The sequence below is a fragment of the Cherax quadricarinatus genome, chromosome 38 (genome assembly GCF_038502225.1).
Source record: "Cherax quadricarinatus isolate ZL_2023a chromosome 38, ASM3850222v1, whole genome shotgun sequence".
In the NCBI taxonomy this organism is placed as follows: Eukaryota; Metazoa; Arthropoda; class Malacostraca; order Decapoda; family Parastacidae; genus Cherax; species Cherax quadricarinatus.
The window spans coordinates 26,652,860-26,668,182 of NC_091329.1; the positions used below are offsets into that span (position 1 = coordinate 26,652,860).

The 15,323-nt window shown below is 39.9% G+C and overlaps 1 protein-coding gene across 5 annotated transcripts in view; it reads left to right on the forward strand.

The window, feature by feature from the left end:
* Brms1 (breast cancer metastasis-suppressor 1-like protein) overlaps positions 1–15,323 on the forward strand; it is a 95,896-nt gene that overhangs the window by 57,518 nt on the left and 23,055 nt on the right. The window contains exon 7 of one of the 5 annotated variants that reach the window (XR_011392902.1): positions 13,876–14,053. The exons of the other annotated variants lie outside the window; for them this stretch is intronic. The gene's annotated coding sequence lies outside the window, so the exon portion shown is untranslated. The remainder of the gene's footprint in view (positions 1–13,875; positions 14,054–15,323) is intronic. 5 annotated transcript variants of the gene reach the window in all.

Sequence of the window (15,323 nt, forward strand, 5' to 3'; positions counted from 1 at the left end):
TGTGAGTGAAAGATGTACTGAATCCTCAAATGATTCTTTCAATATACAAAAAGCTGCTGGGGGTCTCGGACATGACTGTCAGGGTCATCCATGTGTACTTACTACTTCGTCCCATCAACGAAACGGCTTTCATAGTCATACTGTCAATATAAAAGAAAATTATTAACAAAAATATATAATATATATATATAAATTAGGCTCTGAGAGTACTCATTACTTTACCAGAAGACTTGCATAGGTATTTGATTAGTTGCCCCATAGTAAATACAGTGGACCCCCGGTTAACGATATTTTTTCACTCCAGAAGTATGTTCAGGTGCCAGTACTGACCGAATTTATTCCCATAAGGAATATTGTGAAGTAGATTAGTCCATTTCAGACCCCCAAACATACACGTACAAACGCACTTACATAAATACACTAACATAATTGGTCACATTCGGAGGTAATCGTTATGCGGGGGTCCACTGTATACTAGAAACAGTCTCGCTCGCCTATAATTATGAAATATCTCAACAATTGATTGGCGAAACAAAAAGTAAGGAAACAGTGACTAAATATGCCCCTAAGAAAGGACGATCCAATCTTACAGAGATGCATCGCATACAGAATCCTTACCCGACCTCCTATGATGCCTCCACGCCCATTAATAATAAATTTAGATCTAACTCTAGGAAAAGTTCAAAACCACTAAGGCATAACAGTGAGTTGAACTGCACTTATTGTAATAAGAAAGGGCATGTAAGGAAACACTGTTATTGGCTAGAGGGGGATACCAGGAACGAGCGACTTCGTTTCCCAACTCAGATAATATTTTTATCGACAACTAAAAAGAAACTGAACCCTAGTACTGAACAAGGTTCACAAGAATGAATCAGTAGTCATTCCAGATGACTAAATACTAGAGCTGTTTCAGAAAAAGAAATTCTCTCAGCTATGAGTCCCTACTTTGCTAAAGTGAAAGTTGGAATAGACGAGACTCAATTAGTTGAAATTAATTCCTTCCGTGATACTGGAAGTTATTTAACATTGTTGAAGCAGGACATACTTCCCGTAAGTGATATGACCTGCACAAAGCTAGATGTCTTATTAGAAGCCTATGGAGGCGCCATTATAAGAGTGCCTCTTCACAGGATATACATCCAAACACCAACCTATACTGGCTTTGTGTCGGTAGGTATATCCAGTGAAACTTTTCCTATTCAGGGCGTTGACTTACTCATAGGCAATGATTTAGACTATGCGGGTATAAGCCGAGAGCCTATAGTTATTGATAATTCTACTGACATTAACTATGCCATAGAAGCTCGAAAAGAGGCTCCTACCTTATTTCCTCTCAATGTTATAACTAGAGCAATGTCTAGAGCGCCTAAAAATCCTTTATCAACTGAAGTCCTAAGTGAAGGCGAAGATTTAGGTCTCGATTTATTGTTCAGTCGATCCTTACAACCCGGATCTTCAAATCTGAAATATTCTATGATCAGCCCTTTTCAAGATTCTGATATTAAAATGCTATCGAAAGAAGATTTAATAAGGGATCAGTTCCTTGATCCATCCCTAGAGAAATTACGAGAGATAGCTATTACAGAAGACGACGCCCAAGACCTGGACAATTGTTACTATCTTGCTAATGGTATATTAATGAGAAAGGAAAAGTCTCTTTTGTCTTCCGATGATCATCTGTCTACCAGCAAACATCTAGTAGTGCTACCTAGCACCTTTAGAGAATTGGCTATTAGTTTCGCCCACCATAGTCCCATGGGAGGACATTTGGGAGTAAAGAAAACGCTAGGCAAAATAGCCAAGCATTTTCATGGGCCCAGAATGAAGGAGACTGTGGAAAGCTATCTAAAAGGTTGTCAAGTCTGCCAAGTGACCGGCAAACCTTTGCACACACCTCCACCAGCTCCCCTCATTCCGATTCCCGTCAGTGGTGAGCCCTTCTCACGCCTGATAATAGATTGTGTTGGTCCGTTACCCAGGACTAAACAAGGGAATCAATATCTGTTTACAATTATGGATGTCATTACTCGATATCCAGAGGCTATCCCTTTGAGAAAAATTACTTCTCGCATCATTGTTCGAGCTTTGCAAAAATTTTTCTCACAGGTGGGGATTCCCCGAATAATTAAATCCGATCAAGGTTCAAATTTTACCTCTAAGATGTTTCGTGATGCCTTATCACGCCTCGGAATTAAGTCCGTATTTTCTGTTGCTTATCACCCTCAGTCGCAAGGAGCCCTCGAACGATTTCATCAAACATTAAAATCAATGATGAGAGCGTACTGCGAGCAGTTTTCCAGAGATTGGGACGAAGGAATACCATTCCTCTTGTTCGCCTTAAGGGAAAGCGAACAAGAAAGCACTGGGTTTAGTCCATTTGAATTAATTTACGGACACCAAGTACGCGTCCCCCTCGCCGTACTAAAAGATTCATGGACCGGAAAATCAGAACCCTCGCTTAAAACAACTCCAACTCTAATGCAAAAGCGTTTGTCGCAACTGAGGGAATTAGCCTCAAAAAACTTAGCTAAGGCCCAATCCAAGATGAAGCATTGTTATGACAAACACACACGCTCTCGTTTCTTCAAACCAGGTGACAGTGTGATGGCACAGAAATTCTTACCTGGACACGCTCTGCAACCTAGATACGAAGGTCCTTTGGAAGTGATTGAGCGGCTGAATGAGGTAAATTATGTACTACAAACTCCAGGAAAGAGAAAAGCAAAATGTACTTATCACATAAACCAACTTAAGGCTTACCACCCTAGTATCGTACCAGTTTCGACAGTTCTTCCTTTAGCTGAAACTGAAAATGTAAGTCTGCCCAGCATCTCTAAAGCGATAGAAGTACAGTGGACCCCCGCATAGCGAACTTAATCCGTGCAAGAGGGCTGGTCGTTATGCGAAATGTTCGCTATGCGAATTAATTTTCCCCATAAGAAATAATGGAAATAAAATTAATCCGTGCAAGACACCCAAAAGTATGAAAAAAATTTTTTTTTACCACAAAAAAATGTTAATTTTAGTACACACAAACTGAAAAAGGCATGCACAATTACATGACACTTACTTTTATTGAAGATCTGGTGATGATTGATGGGATGGGAGGAGGGGAGAGAGAGTGTTAGTGTTTAGAAGGGGAATCCCCTTCCATTAGGACTTGAGGTAGCAAGTCCTTTTCTGGGGTTACTTCCCTTCTTCTTTTAATGCCACTAGGACCAGCTTCAGAGTCACTGGACTTCTTTCGCACAACATATCTGTCCATAGTGGCCTGTACCTCTCGTTCCTTTATGATTTGTCTAAAGTGGTTCACAACAGTGTCATTGTAACAGTCACCAGCACGGCTTGCAATAGCTGTGTGAGGGTGATTTTCATCAAAAAAGGTTTGCACTTCAAGCCATTTTGCACACATTTCCTTAATCTTTGAAGTAGGCAATTCCTTCAATTTCTCTCTCCCCTCCTTTGAACCAGTTTCCCCAGGTCTGGCCTCTTGCTCTTGAAGTTGATCTATCAGCTCATCAGTGGTTAGTTCTTCATTGTCCTCCTCCACCAACTCTTCCACATCCTCCCCACTAACCTCCAACCCCAAGGACTTCCCCAATTCCACAATTGATTCCTCAACTGGTATACTACTCCTCTCAGGGTTAGCCTCAAACCCTTCAAAATCCCTTTTGTCTACACATTCTGGCCACAGTTTCTTCCAAGCAGAGTTCAAGGTTCTCTTAGTCACTCCCTCCCAAGCCTTACCTATAAGGTTTACACAACTGAGGATATTAAAGTGATCCTTCCAAAACTCTTTTAGAGTCAATCGAGTGTCTGTGGTCACTTCAAAGCACTTTTGAAACAGAGCTTTTGTGTACAGTTTCTTGAAGTTGGAAATGACCTGCTGGTCCATGGGCTGCAGGAGAGGAGTGGTATTAGGAGGCAAAAACTTCACCTTAATGAAGCTCATGTCCCCATAAAGTCGCTCTGCCACGTCTGTAGGATGACCAGGGGCATTGTCTAACACCAGGAGGCACTTAAGGTCTAATTTCTTTTCAGTTAGGTAATCTTTCACATTGGGGGCAAATGCATGGTGTAACCAGTTATAGAAAAATTCCCTAGTGACCCATGCCTTACTGTTTGCCCTCCACAGCACACACAAATTATCCTTGAGGACATTCTTTTGCCTGAACGCTCTGGGAGTTTCAGAGTGATACACTAATAAAGGCTTAACTTTGCAATCACCACTAGCATTGGCACACATCAACAAAGTAAGCCTGTCTTTCATAGGCTTATGTCCTGGGAGTGCCTTTTCCTCCTGAGTAATGTAGGTCCTGCTTGGCATTTTCTTCCAGAACAGGCCTGTTTCATCACAATTAAACACTTGTTCAGGTTCCAGTCCTTCAGTTTCTATGTACTCCTTGAATTCATGCACATATTTTTCAGCCGCTTTGTGGTCCGAACTGGCAGCCTCACCATGCCGTATCACACTATGGATGCCACTACGCTTCTTAAATCTCTCAAACCAACCTTTGCTGGCCTTAAATTCACTCACATCATCACTAGTTGCAGGCATTTTTTTAATTAAATCGTCATGCAACTTCCTAGCCTTTTCACATATGATCGCTTGAGAGACGCTATCTCCTGCTAGCTGTTTTTCATTTATCCACACCAATAAGAGTCTCTCAACATCTTCCATCACTTGCGATCTTTGTTTCGAAAACACAGTTAAACCTTTGGCAACAACAGCTTCCTTGATTGCCGTTTTCTTGCCCACAATAGAAGCGATGGTTGATTTTGGTTTCTTGTACAACCTGACCAGGTCGGTGATACGTACTCCACTTTCATACTTATCAATGATCTCTTTCTTAATTTCAATGGGTATTCTTACCCTTTGAGGTGTAGGGTTGGCACTAGAAGCTTTCTTGGGGCCCATGGTCACTTATTTTCCACAAACAGCACCGAAAACACTGTAATAATACGAAATATTCCGAGTGTATGCTTGAATGTTACCGCGGAGGCTGGCTGGTAAACAATGGGACGGGCGGCACATGTGAGGCTGGCTGAGGGCGCACATTGGACGCGTCTCGGACGAAGGTCGCTGAGCGGGTTTTTGTCCACTATGCGGGGCAAAATTTTAGCGAACAAAGCGTTCGCTATGCGGATTGTTCGCTATGCAAGGCGTTCGCTATGCGGGGGTCCACTGTACGTTTAAAAAATTCAGAGACATTGCAATCTCTTGATACCTTTCTTATGGACCTTGATTTGAAGAAAGCAAAAGATATCAAAGGCTTTATATTACGTTATGAGGTTTTATTCGATGACGTCCCTAGGTGTTGTACATTGGGAATTCACGACATAGATGTACAAGGAGCAAAGCCTTGCAAACAGTCACCTTATAGGGCAAGTCCACTCAAACAAGAAACAATAAGCAAAGGAGTAGAATTTTTGTTGTCCCATGGACTCATAGAACGGAGTAAAAGTCCGTGGGCCTCGCCCTGTATATTAGTTCCCAAGCCTGATGGAACTTCTAGAATGTGCACTGATTATCGTAAGGTTAATGCTCTCACGGTACCTGATGGTTTCCCACTACCCCGTATTGATGATCTAATAGACAGAGTATCAGGAGCCGCCTATGTCACCCGCCTGGATTTATTAAGGGGCTATTACCAAGTGCCGCTTACCCAGCAAGCCCAAGAAATATCCGCATTTACTATACAAGGCGGATTATTCAATTATCGTGTTATGCCCTTCGGGTTGTGTAACGCGGCCTCTACCTTTCAGCGCCTGATGAACCTGCTGACCAATGATTTAGAAGGAGTGGATGCATATCTAGATGATCTTGTTATATATAGCAATGAGTGGGAGCAACATTTAATTCGCCTGGAAACCTTATTTAAGAAGTTAGAAAAGTACAACTTCACCATAAATTTAGCCAAGTGTCAGTTTGGACAAGCCAAGATTAAATACCTCGGTTTTTGTATAGGTCAAGGTGAGGTACGTCCTGTTGATGTAAAAGTTAGGGCCATTGCCGAGTTTCCTATCCCTCAAGATAGAAAGTCTATACAGAGGTTCCTTGGAATGACTGGTTATTATCGACGTTTCTGTCCTAATTTTTCTCAGGTTGCATCTCCTCTTACTGAGTTAACCAGTAGTAAGATGAAGTTTTGCTGGACGAAAGATTGTGAGATAGCTTTTAATCGGTTGAAGCGGTTGCTTTCTTCGTCACCCGTATTGAAAAGTCCTGACTTTAATCAACCCTTCTATTTACACATCGATGCCAGCGGTTATGCTGTGGGGGCGGTGTTACTTCAGAAATCCCCCTCTACTGACATTTTGCATCCTATATCTTATTTTTCTTCAAAGTTGAAACGTCACAAAAAGAACTACGCCACTGTAGAGAAAGCTCTTGCCCTAGTAATATCTTTGGAACATTTTGACATTTATCTGGGAACCTTCCCCCATAAAATTATGGTATTTTCTGATCACAACCCTTTAATTTATATTAATTCTATGAAATCAAAGAACACCCGGATCCTCAGGTGGGCTCTGAGGATCCAACCTTATCTGATTAGTATTCAACACTTAAGAGGATCCCTTAACATAATTGCTGATACCCTTTCTCGCCCCTGAAAAAAAAATGTATACCTTAAAATGTAAAATAAAGTAATGGGGTACCCGTCCGGGAGCTCTGTTGTTCTAAGACATTGATCAAAAGAACAATATTAAAGTTATATACTGGGAATTTATCTCAAAATATTGATCATGGAAGATCACATTAAAGAGTTATTTGAAGATTTAACATTGTCAAAGCTGGACTCCTTGAAACTTCAAACGTGCTGGCAGATAGCCCGTAAATTGGGAGTACCATACGATAGATATTACACAACCAATACCGTAAGGGCAATAATTAGAAACAAATTGTTTGAACCTTGATCGGATTGAATTATTCGGGGAATCCCCACCTGTGAGAAAAATTTTTGCAAAGCTCGAACAATGATGCGAGAATTAATTTTTCTCAAAGGGATAGCCTCTGGATATCGAGTAACGACATCCATAATTGTAAACAGATATTGATTCCCTTGTTTAGTCCTGAGTAACGGACCAACACAATCTATTATCAGGCGTGAGAAGGGCTCACCACTGACGGGAATCGGAATGAGGGGAGCTGGTGGAGGTGTGTGCGAAGGTTTGCCGGTCACTTGGCAGACTTGACAACCTTTTAGATAGCTTTCCACAATCTCCTTCATTCTGGGCCCATGAAAATGCTTGGCTATTTTGCCCAGCGTTTTCTTTACTCCCAAATGTCCTCCCATGGGACTATGGTGGGCGAAACTAATAGCCAATTCTCTAAAGGTGCTAGATAGCACTACTAGATGTTTGCTGGTAGACAGATGATCGTTGGAAGACAAAAGAGACTTTTCCTTTCTCATTAATATACCATTAGCAAGATAGTAACAATTGTCCAGGTCTTGGGCGTCGTCTTCTGTAATAGCTATCTCTCGTAATTTCTCTAGAGATGGATCAAGGAACTGATCCCTTATTAAATCTTCTTTCGATAGCATTTTAATATCAGAATCTTGAAAAGGGCCGATCATAGAATATTTCAGATTTGAAGATCCGGGTTGTAAGGATCGACTGAACAATAAATCGAGACCTAAATCTTCATACTCATACTGTCAATATAAAAAAAATCATTAACAAAAATATATAATATATATATATACATTTAGTTCCAAATCATGGAAATGTCACATTAATAAGGAAGTTTAATTATTCTTCCTGTATCTAAGTCCTCATTAATATTTACATCTCTTTCTTAACAAGACTGTAAACTCAAAATACGAAAGGTACAAGATTTAACAAGACCTTTGAATCTGGCCGTATAGTATCTCTATGGATTACTGAACTGACCAAGAATATAAATATCAAAAGAGTCTGCTCCCTGCTCTAGCCCTGAAAACTGATAGTATATTGGATCTTACGGTGTATAGTTCAATGGTTTTGAGAATTGGGCAACCTTATTACATACTTCGTTGTCTGGTAAAGCTCGAAGTTGTACGGCTACGTTACCTTTTGAGAAATATGTGGATTATGATTCCGTTAAGAAGGCTATCCTAAAGGCTTATGATCTCCTCCCAGTAAGTTATCAAAAAACCTTTAGAGCATTAAAACGCCAGCCAACTCAGTCGTATGTGGATTTTGCTCGTGAAAAGAAAATCGCTCTTAAGAGATGGTGTAGAGCTTCTAACTGTAAATCTATGGAAAGTCTTTCCCAATTGATCCTGCATGAGGATTTCTATAATAATTTACCAGAAGACTTGCATAGGTATTTGATTAGTTGCCCCATAGTAAATATACTAGAAACAGCCTCGCTCGCCGATAATTATGAAATATCTCAACAATTGATTGGCGAAACAAAAAATAAGGAAACAGTGACTAAATATGCCCCATCAGTTACACAACCCAGGGCAACATGGGTTTAGAACAGGTCGCTCCTGTCTGTCTCAACTATTGGATCACTACGGCAAGGTCCTAAATGCACTAGAAGACAAAAAGAATGCAGATGTAATATATACAGACTTTGCAAAAGCCTTCGACAAGTGTGACCATGGCGTAATAGTGCACAAAATGCGTGCTAAAGGAATAACAGGAAAAGTCGGTCGATGGATCTATAATTTCCTCACTAACAGAACACAGAGAGTAGTCGTCAACAAAGTAAAGTCCGAGGCAGCTACGGTGAAAAGCTCTGTTCCACAAGGCACAGTACTCGCTCCCATCTTGTTCCTCATCCTCATATCCGACATAGACAAGGATGTCAGCCACAGCACCGTGTCTTCCTTTGCAGATGACACCCGAATCTGCATGACAGTGTCTTCCATTGCAGACACTGCAAAGCTCCAGGCGGACATCAACCAAATCTTTCAGTGGGCTGCAGAAAACAATATGAAGTTCAACGATGAGAAATTTCAATTACTCAGATATGCTAAACATGAGGAAATTAAATCTTCATCAGAGTACAAAACAAATTCTGGCCTCAAAATAGAGCGAAACACCAACGTCAAAGACCTGGGAGTGATCATGTCGGAGGATCTCACCTTCAAGGACCATAACATTGTATCAATCGCATCTGCTAGAAAAATGACAGGATGGATAATGAGAACCTTCAAAACTAGGGAGGCCAAGCCCATGATGACACTCTTCAGGTCACTTGTTCTATCTAGGCTGGAATATTGCTGCACACTAACAGCACCTTTCAAGGCAGGTGAAATTGCCGACCTAGAAAATGTACAGAGAACTTTCACGGCGCGCATAACGGAGATAAAACACCTCAATTATTGGGAGCGCTTGAGGTTCTTAAACCTGTATTCCCTGGAACGCAGGAGGGAGAGATACATGATTATATACACCTGGAAAATCCTAGAGGGACTAGTACCGAACTTGCACACGAAAATCACTCACTACGAAAGCAAAAGACTTGGCAGACGATGCTCCATCCCCCCAATGAAAAGCAAGGGTGTCACTAGCACGTTAAGGGACCATACAATAAGTGTCAGGGGCCTGAGACTGTTCAACTGCCTCCCAGCACACATAAGGGGGATTACCAACAGACCCCTGGCAGTCTTCAAGCTGGCACTGGACAAGCACCTAAAGTCAGTTCCGGATCAGCCGGGCTGTGGCTCGTACGTTGGTTTGCGTGCAGCCAGCAGCAACAGCCTGGTTGATCAGGCTCTGATCCACCAGGAGGCCTGGTCACAGACCGGGCCGCGGGGGCGTTGACCCCCGGAACTCTCTCCAGGTAAACTCCAGGTAAGAAAGGACGATCCAATCTTACAGAGATGCGTCGCATACAGAATCCTTACCCGACCTCCTATGATGCCTCCAAGCCCATTAATAATAAATTTAGATCTAACTCTAGGAAAAGTTCAAAACCACTAAGGCATAACAGTGAGTTGAACTGCACTTATTGTAATAAGAAAGGGCATTTAAGGAAACACTGTTATTGGCTAGAGAGGGATACCAGGAACGAGCGACTTCGTTTCCCAACTCAGGTAATACTTCATCTACTTTACTAGAGGCCAAAGCGGGACCTATTCTGTCTGATTCAATTTCAAGATCAACTCTTTGAAATTGTTCTTCTAATACTTCGATTCTCGACTGGTAGCTTACTTGAGAAACTAAACTTTCAGAGTCAGAATCTCCTGCTACATAATGGTTAGAGGCCCCTGGAAACAATTTGTTTCTAATTATTGCCCTTACGGTATTGGCTGTATAATATCTATCGTATGGCACTCCCAATTTACGGGCTATCTGCCAGCACGTTTGAAGTTTCAAGGAGTCCAGCTTTGACAATTAGTAAAGTAGATGAAGTATTACCTGAGTTGGGAAACGAAGTCGCTCGTTCCTGGTATCCTGTTTCATTCAATTTGGAACCAGAGCTGCAAATGTTTCTCTTAACATTTGCATCACAAGACTCACAGAGGGAAAATTCCTAGGAATCCACCTAGACAGTAGCCTGAAATTCCAGACACACATACAACAAATTTCCAAGAAAATCTCAAAGGCAGTAGGCATACTATCAAAGATATGGTACTATGTTCCACAATCAACTCTCCTTGCACTGTATCATTCACTCATCTACCCTTATCTCACATATGGAATTTGTGCATGGGGATCAACAACATCAAATCACCGAAGGCCTCTAATAACCCAGCAAAAGACTGCAATCAGAATGATAAATTCCCACTCCCGACAGCATACTCCACCTCTATTCCAAAGTCGAAATTTGCTCACCATAAAGAACATCCACACTTATTCATGTGCCTACTACATACATAGAACAATACACGCAAACATAAATCCTCCACTCAAACTTCTCCTCACTAACCTTAACAGGACACATGACCGTAACACAAGACAGATCTCTTTTTGATGTACCCAGTGTCCATATCACACTGTGTAAAAACTATGTACATAAAGGGCCCCAAAATCTGGAATTTATTACCAGAACATACTAAAGTAACCAGGCCTGAAAATCAATTTAAGACTTCTCTAAAAAACCACTTACTCACCCAGGACTAAATAATCAACACTCAGTATTTAACATTACCAATAGATCTCCCAGTTACTTAAATCTTAAAACTTCAAGACGACATGCAGTAAATTGGTCATATTGTTTGTTATACATTGTAATGTGACAAATTTGCACTACTATATTACGATAAACTTTATAAACCGTAGGCGTTGTTAGTCTAGGGGACTTTTTGATGAGAATTATTCTCTAGTTATATCGTAATAAGGTTGTAAGGAGATCAAAATTTTTTTTAAAATGTATCTTTAATATAAAGTAGATATTGTTATAGACAAAGTATTTTGTTGTACCTTATTCTTAATTATATATAAACAGACTTGATATACCACTTATAAATTAAGAAGACTTTCATTCTTAGTTGAATGAACCTTTAAAATTCAGTTGAACAAAAAGTTACATTATTCTTTATTTTCTAAGGAGATTAGGCTGATGGCTTAGAAAACTTGAAGTCTCTACACACGAGAACTTCTGTATAATGAAAATTCCACAATTTCTGGTGACTTAAGCGAATAAAGCTCTAGTCCAAAAGCTTCACCGCTTAGGTTAAAAATGAGTAAGCTGTGGAGACCCTCTCTGTACCGAGAGAGTTGCTGTACTCCTTAATCTACCCCATTCACACCTGACGTCAGCTCGCTTCAGGCGAGTGGTGTAGAGGCGAGGCCAAACAAACTGGTCGTTACCCATTTCCTCACCAGAATAAATACATCTACCATCCGACTTACGACCGAGTTCGGTTCCGAGAAACCAGTCGTAAGTTGAAATAGTCGTAAGTCGAACTTTACTACTGAATATCAACAAAACATTTTTGTAATGACTTTATTTTATTGTTTTATTTTGGTATTTCATGTTTTACTTTACTTTTTATGTTGTTAGTACTGTATTTTATACTGTAAGGTTTAGGATGAACACTATGTACAACATAAATAGCTGTTTATTTCCCAGAAATTTGGCATAAAAAACACGGTCGTAAGTCGAGTGGTCGTAAGTCGAGCAGGTCGTAAGTCGGATGGTAGGTGTATATACACACATAATGAAAAATGGGAAAGATGAAATTGAATATTTATTATTATAAAGCTGTTTACTCTCGTTTTAGCATTTAACGATGGTAATCGCAATGTAATATTAGAAAGATGAACAAATATGAAAGACATATATATCATAACTGCATCTCTGTGTAACATACTATAATGCTTCAAAATCAAAATGTTCAAATATGGACTTCCAGCAGGCATGCGTGAGCGTGTTTGATAGGAGTGAATGGAGACAAATGGTTTTTAATACTTGACGTGCTGTTGGAGTGTGAGCAAAGTAACATTTATGAAGGGATTCAGGGAAACCGGCAGGCCGGACTTGAGTCCTGGAGATGGGAAGTACAGTGCCTGCACTCTGAAGGAGGGGTGTTAATGTTGCAGTTTAAAAACTGTAGTGTAAAGCACCCTTCTGGCAAGACAGTGATGGAGTGAATGATGGTGAAAGTTTTTCTTTTTCGGGCCACCCTGCCTTGGTGGGAATCGGCCGGTGTGATAATAAAAAAAAAAAAAAAAAATTGTACTTCATATTGTAAATTGTTTACAGTAATTTTTACCACTGAACCTTTCATTGCTTAGTTAATTTTAAGTTAATTTTAAGCCTGCCCATAATGCTCTACATACAAGGGGCTTTTGGCATGTACACCCAACTACTATAATTCCTTGTACAACTATGTATCATGTTCAAATAAACTATATGAATATGAAGTACCCTGGCTGGTGTGTATGGGGAAGTACCCTGGCTGGTGTGTGTGGGGAAGTACCCTGGCTGGTGTGTGTGCGGAAGTACCCTGGCTGGTGTGTGTGGGGAAGTACCCTGGCTGGTGTGTGTGCGGAAGTACCCTGGCTGGTGTGTGTGCGGAAGTACCCTGGCTGGAGTGTTCTTTCTTGAATTCTGTCGTGTTTCTCACCTTCTTTACCAAGGGGCTGGCACTAGAAGCTTTCTTTTGGCCCAAGGTGACTTATTTAGCAGTTGCAAGCACAAAAAACAATGGATTATTACGAAATTTATCGTGTGAATGTGTGGGGTGATGGTCACTCACCAAGAAACAATGCCACAATGACTTTGAATGGTGTATGTGGGAGCCTTAGTGTGCACGTGGCTGCTGGGAGGCTGCTTGGACGCATTTCGTATGACTGCCGAATTTTGAGGCAACTCAAAAAACGCGAGGTTATATTTTCACAAAAAAAGTTGCCGAAAGTTGAAATTCACGAAGAGCGGGGATCATGAAATTTGGGGGTCCACTGTATTCCAAACAATAACCTCTCCTCCCTCTCCCCTTCTTCCATACGCCAGCAAGTCTTCAATAAAGGCATGTAATAGTGATTTAAATGTTCATTTATCCATTAAAATTAGTCATTTATGTTTATTTCTCATTGTTTTCTGTATGTAAAACTATAGTTATTCTCTATAAAATGTATTTTTTGTTAATATTTTTGGGTGTCTGGAATGGATTAATTGGATTTACATAATTTATTATGGGAAATATTACTTCAGTTTTTGTCCATTTTGGATTTTGACCTTCTGGAATGGATTAAGGACGAAAACTGGGGTTCTGCAGTAATTCTTTTAGAAGCAAGGTTGCTAATGTTATACCTTGTTAACTCTATAGCAACTAAAATCATACAAGGCATGCCCAGAGACTAATTTTTAATAATAAAAAAATGTTCATAGGGCATTTTTTTGCAATAATATTGTATATTTGATCACCCATTAACCTTTGTTCTATTACAGTAGAACCCCTGTATCCACTGATTCAGTATCTGCAGTTTCAGTTACCCATGGTTTACTGTGGCCCAAAAATACCTCAATTTTGCACAAAGCATAAAAATAGAGAAGCTGGCAGTTCTTCAAAGACTAAGAGAAGCCGTGAAGGGCTTCCCATCAATGAAAAAGTGATAATTCTTCACTTATTGTGGATAATTTATCAATTAAACTTTATAATAGGTATGTATAGGACTTGTATATAGGGTTTTCTACTATCTACTGTTTGGGTATCCACAGCACATCCTTGGAATGTATCCCTCATGGATATGGGGGTCTTACTGTATTTGGCTTTCACCTATATCTATACTGTATCGAATTGTCCAAGTTTTTTTCCTCATCATGAAACAGCAGTTTGTTTTAAGACATGGGTTTAAAAACAATAACCTGTTGTCTGGTTAAGCTCCTGCTGGCCTACCATAGCTATTGTGGCTTTCAGTTTATTTCTGTAAGACTATTTTTGAAACTAACCATAGAATTTTGTTCAAAATATACACAATAAATTTCCCATTGTCTAATCTGTTTCCTTTCTGTTTAGCATTTCTTATGAATGTCAATACATAAACCATGTAATTGATATGTTAAGATATATTAATAAATCAAGTGTAGCTGTGAATACATATCTCCCTGCTATTCTTTCTTCCCTCCCTCCACCCCTGGTACTGTTGTATCAACCCAACTCAGTTTTGTCTGACTGCATGTTCATTTTCTTTTGGCTTGATGCATGACACTAATTTGAAAATGAACCATAGAATTTTGTTCAAAATATGTCTATCGGATTTCCATATTTGTTTTCTTCTTGAAGGCCTTTCCTATCACTGTTAATAGAAATCAATTTAGAGTGATATTTAACCCTTTGGGGGTTGAGAGCCTCGATCCTGAACCACCACTGGGGGATCAAAAAATATTTGAAAAAAAAAAATTATTTTTCTTACCAAAATCTTAAGATTATTTTTGTTAGTGTTTTAATAAAAAAAAATTTGCGATCAATACTTACTGAGATATAGAGGCGTGAAGTTGACAGCATGTGAGCCGCTTATGGCAACATCGCCGACTGCTGGTCAGGCGGTAATCATTTATTTTTTTTCTACTTTTTCATTTTATTTTTTAACATTTTATTTTTTCAAGTAACTTTTATGGCCTGTGAGACCAATATAAGCCATATTTTGTATACATTTACTCGTTGCATGCTACACAATAACCACACAAATATTGTCATTACATTGTTTACAAAACATGTTTACACAAACCAACAATAAAAAATGTTGTTTATTACTATTTTTCTATCATATATATACACATATAGAGTCAATGGACACGTTACTAGAACAGCTAAAGCTTCTGGACGCTTGGTGTTGTGTGTGGGTGGACTTGTGTCACAATGAGGCATTACCACCACTCGCTACCCTCAGTGACTTCCACAACAAACGTGCCTTCCTCTCAGCCCCACAAC